Below are 10,257 nucleotides of genomic sequence, written 5' to 3'. Positions count from 1 at the left end.
GTAGCCTGCTAGGCTCCTCTGTCCATGGGATTTTCCAGGCAAGAATACTGGATATTTGTGGCTAGATTGATACAATGACTAGAACTGGGTTCAAGATCATTCACTGTGTGTTGTGTGGAGAAGAATTTAGCGTTATATGTTTACTTTTTTATGGTTGAAATTTTCCATAAGAAAATGTTTTGTTAAAACTGGCTCTGCAAAATTATTGGGCATAGTTTGGAAAAATTCCAACATTTTTGGTATCTCCTTAAATTCTTCATCAATTTTTTTTTTTTTTAATGTGAGTAGATAACTTTTCTTAGCAGATCTGAAGCTTATATTACATTTTAAAGGATGATTGGATGGGTAAGAATGCTAATGATATTTACATTCAGGAAGTGATCTCTTTTGAAACCAGTAAACTGAAGAAAATCATAAAGACAGTAATTTTATTGAAATATATTTCTTGCTATTCCATTAACATCTTGAAACAGTTTTCCTGGTGGACAATGCAGTATCTTAAATAGCGGAGCGCCCTCTGCTGTCTTGATAAAAAAAAGTCACCATGAATGAGGTGGTTAAAGCAACTGGAATGATGTCTTCCTCGTCATCAGAGTGATAATAATGATGATGATAATAATTATGATAATGAAATGAAATCAAGTATGACAATAGAGTCAGGTTTTCTTTTGTAAAACACTATTATGAAGATTAACGAGAAAATATAAATGTTCTTTATGATATAATCATATTTCTATAGCTCAGGTGATTTTTAAAATTCTAATAAAAAACACTCTCCAAAACTCACAAAAAGAATTACTTTTTTAACTTGAGAAACATTTTCTTTTCTGGCAAGCATAGTTATAAATATCCAAGAACTATGCAATAGGATTTCTAAATTTTCGTTCTAGCTCTTTTTGTTAATTTCACATATCATCTTAGACAACTTAAATCGATACGTATTTACTAGTGTTAGTCTCTTTGGACTTTAAAAAACACTTATAATTAGAATTGATGAGAGTGAAATATCCAACAATTTTTTAGTGGTGGAAACCATTCTTCAATCTTTCTTGGGAATCTAATATGTTGATTAGAGTTGCTCTCAATCATGGGTTAGCAAATCACAGGCCCTGGGACCAAGTCCAGACCACTACATGTTTCAGTAAAAAAGTTTATTGACACACAGTCACTGCCATTCATTTATAGCTGAAATAATAAAATTAATAAAACATTAGTTTTTAAGACATTGAACATGAGGAAACCAGAATGGCGATACTGTGCCAGAGAGAAAGCAAACAGGAGCCATCGCTCTGAAAAGGGGAAAATGGCCATAACATCTTATCTGACGTGTGGGGACCAGGGGCTGCAGTTGGCAGAGAGGAAGTGCCTGCCTCCCAGGCAAGGGGGCTCATCCTGTGCTAACCTGTCCTGAGAATCACAGGAGGTCAAGGTGAGGGTTTAGGCAGCAATGCTGCTCTCCTCACTGGGCTTCAGTTTCCACATCTGTACATGGGCTTCTCTGTTTTCATGAATAAAGCATGAATATAGGCTCATCTTATGAATTGTTAGTATTTTCTTAAAAAATTTACAGTGTTTTATTTGGTGGCTTTTTGTATGCAAAGATGATTTAGGAATCTCTGGATTTTCCAGGAAGTTGTTGGTCTTACTTTAAATTGGGTTACTATGTTCTAATTAAAAAAAATAAGCTTGGAGAAATGATCCCTGCTGCAGTATTTTATCTTTCAAAGAACTTTGAGGATTTCCTTGTAGTCCAAAACAGTGAGCTCTGATGCCTGTACCATGGTGGCCTAATGTTAAAAATTTGTTCAGCCTTTTCAGTTGCAGTGCTCTGCTGATCTATATCCATAGGACTCAAACTATCCTAATGGACTGTCTGCTGCTGGTCAACAGAGTGTTGTGACTTTTCAAGAAGGCAAAGGATGGCTTTGTTCTTCCTTCCTTCATTCAAATGCTCATTCATTGATCTTTCACATGTCAAACCTGAGTGTCATGGCCAAGCCCTGTCTCATGTGCTGGGGCCACTCAAGTGAGAAAGAGTGGTTATAAAACAGGGGTATGCCCCACTTTGTATGGAAGGAGGGGTTTTCTGTACTAGAGAGTAGTGTACGTAATGGATTGGGGCCACGTAAGGAGAAGTTTAGGAAAGAAAGACAGTCCAACGGCAGGGTGAAAGGTGTGTGAGCTCCCTATCGCTTTGGGCCTCCCACCCCGACTTTCAGCAGGCGTGGTCTGCCCCAGTTGCCTGGTGCAGGTTTGGTTCCGCATAGAACATAGAGCACTCATCTCCTTGGCGTGCTGCGGTCCAGTTGGCCGTGGTGGCCCTACGTGCTTCTGTGTCTCACTGGGCCACTATGAAGGAACTTCATTCTACTAGGGATGTGAACGACTGTCACACACAGGAGATGCTGGAGTATTTCATAACAGGAGCCTGTGATGATAGGAGAGCAAGTCTCACTGTCCCTGGATATCAGTGGGAGATGATTGATTATGCTATGATAGTTCAAGTGCTTATAGTTCTCTTGCTTTTAGACAGAACTGTGTGGTCATTCAAGGAAAGGTTTTCTGTACAGGGAGACAAGGAACCTACCAGTAGCTGTTTAGCACTAGCCATAGTGAAAAGTAGCACTCTTAGCCAGTATCATGCTGACTTGGAAGAAGGAATCAGCTCAGGACTAGCTTATGACTTGAATGCATCCAAACCTGCAAGAGGGAACATCGTTGGTATTATGGTAAGACGTGGGACAAAAGCAAAACCTCGATGTTCAGACCAAGAACAGCCTACGTCTGAGACAGCAAGAGAGATCCAGGCCCAAGCTGTTGAAACACAGGTGCGAGAAGCTAAAACATCCTTAAATCTTCTACCAGCAACTGAACAAAGACTCAAGCGCTCCATAGTGAATTTTACGGCCTGTGTGAAAAGTCAGGTGTTTCGGCAGGAAGATTGGCTTAAGACGAAAGAAGTGGCAGCTTCCCTGGGAAGGAAGGACACTGGGGAGAACTTGGAATTAGAGGAACAAGGGAAGGGAGACCAAGTTGATGACCAGGCAAAAGGATCTGGGAAGAAATGGAAGGATGCTGCAATGTCAAGGGAACGTTTCCACTTTGAGAGTAGAGAGAAAAAGCAGTTCTGCAACAATATTGTCAAGAAAGAGAAGAAAGCCCAGATGATAGCCCATCATACAGTTAGCCAGGCAAAAAAAAGCCTCCACTGACAGGCCAGATTATTATCCTGGAAATAATATGACTGAAGCACCTCACCAAAAGGAAATAGAGCCTCTGGGATTATTCGCTGTCCAGACAGATCTTGACTTACAGCATAAGGTGCAAAGCTCTGAAGCCGATGGCCTGGTAAGTCTTGCAACTGAAGAGCTAGAGACCTACCGAAGACGATCCCAAGATCTTGAATTACAGTTGGAAAGAACAATTTTTTCTTATCAGTGGCAGATTCTAACTCTGAAAAGGAAAGCTCTTGATGACTGGTTAAAAGCTCGGAAGGCTGAACAAAACCTCCTCCTCATCAGACAGGGGGTCACAGGCCTAAAACAGAGAATAAGGGAAAGTGCAGTTCAACTTCAGCTTTTGGAAGTGGATTCTCGAGTATTTAATCATCTCAGTGGGACATTTGGAAGAGATACTTGCTTCTCTGATCTCTGCACACAGGATGGTGCTGTTTCTGAAGTAAGAGAGTCTCCAGCCCAGCTGTTAAGCTCCTCTTCTTGACTTTGTTTCTCTCACTCTTTCACCTCCTCCTTCTTTGTCACTTAAAATTTTGTTGTTCTCCTCTGAATAAGATGTGAGTCTCTCTGGGAAGTTCCTGGAAAAATGTCCTTTCCTTCCACCTCCTCTAGGAAGGGTGCATACACTCATGTCTTCTTTCCGAAGCGTAGTTTTCCTCTTTTTCATCCACTGCGACCCCCCCTTTTTTCCACAAACAGTCCCATCCAGAAAATGGATGTGTGTTATCATTTGCCTTCATTCAGCCTCTGTGCATTAGTACCAAGAATCCTGAAATACGATGATCTTCAGTTACCAGCCTTCTTATTTTATCTTCAAAATAACTTTGAATTCTCTCTATATTTATTTTTAGGGTAAAAATCTCTTTTATGCAAGTGGTTTTACTTTCTCTTAGCTTGCCTCTTGATAGTAATACATTTCAAGATAGACTTAGAAAATTGAGATTATATAAATTACCCATTATATTATGCTCTCTAGAAAGTATAAGTTGTCATATTTTTTGATGAGTCAGCCTACTATTTTTTAAACAACACAATATTATCTAGGAACAGTTTAGCCCACGGAGACATTTGAAATAGAAAAATGCTTTTCTCTGTTGATGTTTTATCTAGCAGATAAGCTAGATAAACTTTTATCTAGCAGATAAATTATAGGAGAAAGATGAAAACTACTTTATGATTTCAATAAATTTTACCTGAATTAAAGACTGGCTACTGTATGGATTGAGAGGAGAGGTGAGAGAGCAGGGGGACTGCATGCATCCATATCTACTACCCTTTGATTTTGCAAGTCTCTGGAGTGGACTGGACTATGTAGATAGATGCTCAGTGAAGTGGGGGGTCGGTTCTGTTTATAATTCATCACCTTTCCTCCAGATCATTGGGAGACTTAGGCCTGATAGTCTTCAAATTACTCATCTAAATGATGACTGTATCCCAATGTCATTCTGTCTTTACAATGTCACCTTTTTTCTTAGATGTCGGTGCTCTGGGTGGCATCTTTAGAGCCCACTAGTATATCCTCATGTTTGGCAAGTGGAGAATGTCAGTGAAGGGTACAAGGATAACTCCTCAAGTATTCAGGCAAAGGGTCTGTAGTCTTAGTCAAGGCAGTCTCCATCATACAGAGCAATAAGCTAGCCTTTGTTCCTCTGGATCCTGGTCCAGAGCCACAACCATTCTGAGCAAAGCCTGTGTCAGTCTGCAGGGGAGTTGTGTCTCAGCTCTTCCGTGTCAGTGTTAATAGGATATGCAATGGAGATCAAGAACCTGTAAGCTGTCTAACTGGATGCTGAGTCTCCTGTTCTCCATTTCTGCATGGGCTCCACATTTAGAACAGCCTACCAGTGGTTCTGGGAAGAATCCAATAGGAACCAATAGTTTACCTGGTTCCTGGTACCTGGCGCATACCCAGAAACGGACAGTAGTTTATACTGACTTCTCTCAGCCAGTCCTCAAGCGAAATGGGATGGGATCAACACCTAGCCATTCTCAGACAGCAGGAAGCAGCATCAGTCTGCTGGGTCACAGGCTTTCTGGGTCACCCTTCCTATATAGATTACGGTGAGAGATGAAGAAAAACTTAACCAGTACCTCTAGGGCCTGAGACAGGGTCACAGAGCTGTGGGGGTTACTAAGAAGCCAAGCTATGCTACATGCTCCGTGGACAAGTAGGTCTGGCAGTAAGGAGGCTTCCTGTCTTAGGAAGCCAACCCATGAGAAATATGGCTAACAGGTATCAAACTCCTATATCACTACACTTCAGCTTCAAGAAGAGGTCAGAAGATCAGCAGAGCTGATGGAAAAATCAAGGTGCTGGAAGAACACGGGATTGAGTTTGATCCTTTCTCAGACACTGCCCAGATAAGCCTTGCTTCCCTGACAGTTCCCTCACTCTGAGTCTTCTCTGTTGAGGGAAATTGATCAAAGTTTGCTCCGGAATGACCAACAGAGGGCAGCATACAACAGGTGCCCCAATATTTCTCTCCACTTTTATTTAATCTTTTCAATAATTGTGGGCTCTTGGTCTTGTGTATGCCAGTCTTGCAACATGATCACGGGGTCGTGGTGAGCCATGACCTATTTTCATCTCACAGTTCACTCTGCTAACCTCTTTGTCCATGTCTGTTGGCTTATCTGTGGGCTAGTCTTGGGCTTCCTTGATGGCTCAGATGGTAAAGAATCTGCCTGCAATGTGGGAGACCCTGGTTCCACCCCTGGGTTGGGAAGATCCCCTGGAGAAGGGCATGGCATTGAACTTCAATATTCTTGCCTGGAGAACCCATGGATAGAGAAGTCTGGCAGACTACAGTCCATGGAGTCTCAAAGAGTTGGACACGACTGAGCAACTAACACTTTCACTTTCTTTCAGTCTTAGAATTCTAGATAGGAAGGACTCTTCCTTCCCTAAGATCTATATCTGAGTCATTATTCCTTGTGTAACAAATATGAGAACTCCCTGGATTACCATGGGAAGGTGAAGAAGAAAAGACTTTGTGGAACAATTCCTGGTTTGTTTACACTGGGCTTCTCATCCTTCACTGGTTTCTCACCCTTCATTGCCTATACATTTTGCCAGCTGAAGGGATCATTGTGGTCTCCATTCATCCCATAGAGAAATTTATCTTGGTGGCCATGCTAGACTGACCTTTTTAGCCCTACACAATCTCCATGCTGAAACCTAGGCTACAGGCCCTCTGGCCTGACCTTTTTAGCCCTACACAATCTCCATGCTGAAACCTAGGCTACGGGCCCTCTGGACAACCTAGATGTGAATTTTCTGTTTCTTGCACTCATGATGAACAGACCACCAGGACAGGATGGACTGGGTTGCTCACAAAGGGTGGCAGGGACAGAGGATGGCAGGTGGTAACGGGAAGGTGACCTAGAGTCAGAACAGGGTTGTTACCAACTGCTCTTCTCTATAGTTCCTTAAACACATTCTGGAAATGTCAGCTTTGAAGATGTGTTTCCCTCTGTATCTTTACTTATGTATTCTTTATTATTTTCAATTTGTGCCTTCTCTATATATGAAAGAGAGACAGAAATACCTGCTCTGTTTTCAGCACTGGAAGTTTTGTATCAAGTCTTTAGATTTTATGAAATCTAAAAGGTATTGTTTTATTATATACAATGTCTTAGTCCATTCAGGCTGTGAAAAATACCACAGACTGGGTGGATAGTCATCAACAGAAATTTATTTCACATTTCTAGAAGCTGAAAGTCTAAATCATGGCACCAGCATAGCAAAGTGAGTGAAAGGGAAGTTGCTCAGTCGTGCCCAACTCTTAGCGACCCCATGGACTGCAGCCCACCAGGCTCCTTCATCCATGGGATTTTCCAGGCAAGAGTACTGGAGTGGGTTGCCATTGCCTTCTCTAAATGGCAGAATATTTAGTGTCCAGTGAAGTTTTCCTAGTTCACATTTAAATTTTTGCTATTGTTTCTAATTATAGGAAATGGTCTCCATCATGGTACTTGATTTTTCTAAAAAAAGTGAAGATCTTTTTATAATCCAGAATAATAAATTTTGATAAGCATTACTTGACCATATGATGTTAAACATTTGTTCAACATTTTAAATTATATTATTCCACTAATCTCCATTGCCATAAGCTTTAAATTCTTAAGGAAATCCTCTCCTTAATCAGTAGATTATTTTGTAAGACCCTTCATGGGTGACAAATAATGGCTTTTCTCCTCTTTTCTCCACTCAGATGTTCATTCATGTATTTCTTCCACAAACATGCATGGAACCCTGAGCACCTAATCATAGCCAAACTCTACCTTGGGCACTGGGGACACATAGGTGAGAAAGGACAGTGGTTACAGAATTGTGTTGAGCTTCCCGTATGGGTGATGAGGGAAAAGACTGCCCAGGCAGAGAAAACAGCATACACTGAGGACTGGGTGGGTATTGGGACCCTAGAAGGAAAACCGTAAGCATAGAAAAAGAGCCAAGAGTGGAGTTGAAGATGTGTGGGTTCTTTATTACTTTAGCCCTGCCCATCCAGCCCATTCTAGGCATGGTCAGCCTGGGTTCTCTGGTGCAAGTTAGGTTCTGTGAGCAGCTTCACTCAGTCATTTCAGTGGTGTTCTGTAATCCAAATAGTCATGGTTGCAGCAAGCAACCATGGGTCTATATCACGCTGGACCACTACGGATTAATTTCATCCTACCAAGATCTGTACTATTTGGAGACCCAGGAGATACTGGAACATTTTATGGTAAAAGTACCTATTGATATGAGACCAAGTCTTGCCCTCCCTGGATATCAGTGGGAGATGATAGAGTGTGATGTTATTTAAGTGTTCAGGTTTAGTTTGGTTTTAAGCACAATTTTCAGACAAAGACTTTCTTTATAGGGAGACAGGGAACACGTCTGTAATAATTCGTGCTGGATATAGCAAAATGGAATGTTCTCAACATGTTTCATTCTGTAATAGAATTGGTGAAAACCCAGATTTGCCAGATGTTCTGGATGTATCCAGATCTGTGAATAGGAACATCACATACATTATATCAAGACATTGGAAACAGAAAATCTTCAATGTTCAGACAAAAAATAACTGTATAATAATGCAATTATGATCCAGACATTGGAAGAACAAGCAGAATTCATCAAAATTCAAACAGAGGAAGCTAAAACACACTTAAAATTACTATGAAAGTGTTAATCACTCAGTCATATCTGACTCTTTGTGACCCCATGGACTGTAGCCCGCCAGGCTCCTCTGTCCATGGAATTCTCCAGGCGAGAAGACTGGAGTGGGTAGCCATTCCCTTCTCCAGGGAATCTTCCTGACCCAGGGATTGAACCCTGGTCTCCTGCATTGCAAGGCAACTTTTTACTGTCTGAGCCAATGATGGGCAACTGAGAAAGATTCATGATCTCTACAGTGAGGTGATTTCCACGGCTATGTGAAGAGTCAGGTGGTATCTGTGCAGGAATATTGGCTTAAGACCAAAGAACTGGCAGAAGAGGATGCAAACAATACCGTGCAGCCAGTGGCTGGAGATCATGGTGCTGACAAGACAGAAGGATCCTGGAGGAAACTGAAAAATGTTGCAGTGCCCAATGGCCATGTAAAGCTGATAATTGAGAGAAAAATAAATTCTAAACCAACATTGCTCAAGGAAAGAGCCCACCAGACAGGTTATCTGGCCTAAGGAAGCCTCAGTCAAAAAGGCAGGTCAGCATCTTGTGGAAAGAGGAAATGAAGTTACTAAAGCTTGTCGAGAGAAAGAGAGCTCTTTGGGGGTATTTCCTATCAACACAGACCTTGACTTACTATAAGAGATGAAAAGCTGTGGAACAAATGACTTAATGAGCCATAAAAAGAAAAGCTGGGCTTCTGCAGAAAGTGACTTCAAGACCACAAGTAAAAATGGAAGGAACTCTTAAGGACAGTTCCTGTACCTAGAACTAAGGCGGTGGTTATTGTGGTAATTGATTGAGAGCTCGAAAGGCTGCATTAAAGTTCATTAATCCATGGGTTCCCGAAGAGTCGGGCATGACTGAGTGACTAAGCACAACACAGCACACAACTCCAGACGAAAGGTCATTGAACTGAGACAAAAGCTAACAGAAATAGCACTTTAACTCCAACTCCATGCATTTGAGATACGAGTGGAACATCTGGCAGGAAGAATTTCATCCTTGATCTCTGCACTTGAAGCCGTATTTTGATGGGAGTCTCTGGCCCTCTTAAACCATCACTTACCTGTCACCCGTCCTCCTATTTCTCCTCCTCCTCCTCCTCCTCTTTACCTCAATCTGAGGCTTCCTTGAGCCGAAACTAAGAGTTACTGGCAAGAAGTCCTCTTTCTATACCTCCTCCAAAAAGCCTGGGTGCACTCTTTAAGCTGATTTCCCATGAAACTGAGGTTATTGTCCTTATTTTCACTAGACACCTCTCTTCAAAATATGTAGTGATTTATCTCCTAGATTCACTCATCTCCACATTACCCTAGTAATCAAAACCCTGAAATACTCTGAAATCTTCAGGTCCTCTGGTTTCTTAACTGTTCTTAAAATATTACTTATTCTACATGTTTAGATTTTGAAGATAGAAGACACTTAAGCAAGTGATTTTTATTTTCTCATTTTGCATCTTGATCATAGAATTATTTTCACAACTGATTTAGAAAACAAAAATCATTCTCTAGTCAGAGAAACAGTCAGTACTGTGATAAAGCCTATGGCTAAGACTCTTTGGGGTCAGCCAGAATAGAACTTGAGCTGGGAACTATTGGCAGTGCAATATCTTTCAATTTATTGCACTTAAGCAGGGTCTCAATTTCCTGATCTGTATGTGGGTATAGTATTAGGAATGGGCTACCAGTGATGGTATGATTACTCACCTAAAGTCAGACATCCTAGAATGTGAAGTCAAGTGGGCCTTAGAAAGCATCACGACAAACAAAGCTAGTGGAGGTGATGGAATTCCAGTTGAGCTATTTCAAATCCTGAAAGATGATGCTGTGAAAGTGCTGCACTCAATATGCCAGCAATTTGGAAAAC

Source organism: Oryx dammah, unplaced genomic scaffold, assembly GCF_014754425.2.
Source record: "Oryx dammah isolate SB20612 unplaced genomic scaffold, SCBI_Odam_1.1 HiC_scaffold_14, whole genome shotgun sequence".
Taxonomy (NCBI): domain Eukaryota; kingdom Metazoa; phylum Chordata; class Mammalia; order Artiodactyla; family Bovidae; genus Oryx; species Oryx dammah.
The sequence above is the reverse complement of the archived record's forward strand: the minus strand, read 5'-3'. Positions refer to the sequence as shown.